Source organism: Pteropus vampyrus, unplaced genomic scaffold (assembly GCF_000151845.1).
Source record: "Pteropus vampyrus isolate Shadow unplaced genomic scaffold, Pvam_2.0 Scaffold1093, whole genome shotgun sequence".
NCBI classification, from domain to species: Eukaryota; Metazoa; Chordata; class Mammalia; order Chiroptera; family Pteropodidae; genus Pteropus; species Pteropus vampyrus.
The window spans coordinates 58,785-59,452 of record NW_011889874.1 but is presented as its reverse complement, the minus strand read 5'-3'; positions in this window follow the sequence as shown (position 1 = coordinate 59,452).

Below are 668 nucleotides of genomic sequence, written 5' to 3'. Positions count from 1 at the left end.
GAGCCGAGCCAAGACTCACACTAGTGGCAGCTGGCCTCAGTTGAGGCAACTATAAGCACAGCATCTGTGGGTTGCTTGCTGAATCTTAACAGGTGGCTCCTGAAGAGCACAGGCTGGAACTAAATTTAGCCTGCTGCTGAACCCATTCTCAGGACTTGTACCACTGAACACCTACCACACAAAGCCACAATAATAAGACTGGAAGACTTAGGAACTTTGCTTAGTACATAAAGACAGACACAGAAAGGCAAACAAAATGGGAAAACAAAGAAGCAGAAACCATATGAGAGAACAGAACAGAGATTCACGAATAATGGATTTAAGCAATCTAACAGATGCAGAGTTCAAAACACTGGTCATAAAGATGCTCAATGAACATAGGAGAAGTGTAGATGAATTCAGTGAGAATTTTCAAAATGATATAAAAACATAAAAATGGAAATAGAAATTATAAAAGGGAACGAGTCAGAAACAAAGAACACATTATCTGAAACAAAGAATATATTAGATGGTAAACAGAGTAGATAAAGAAGAGGATTAAACCGCCGATATAGAAGATGGGGAAGCCAAGGACACTCAATCAGAACAGCAAAAAAAAAAAAAAAAAAGATGCCAAAACTATAGTAATAATTTAAGGAGCCTATGGGACACTATTAAATGTAAAAATA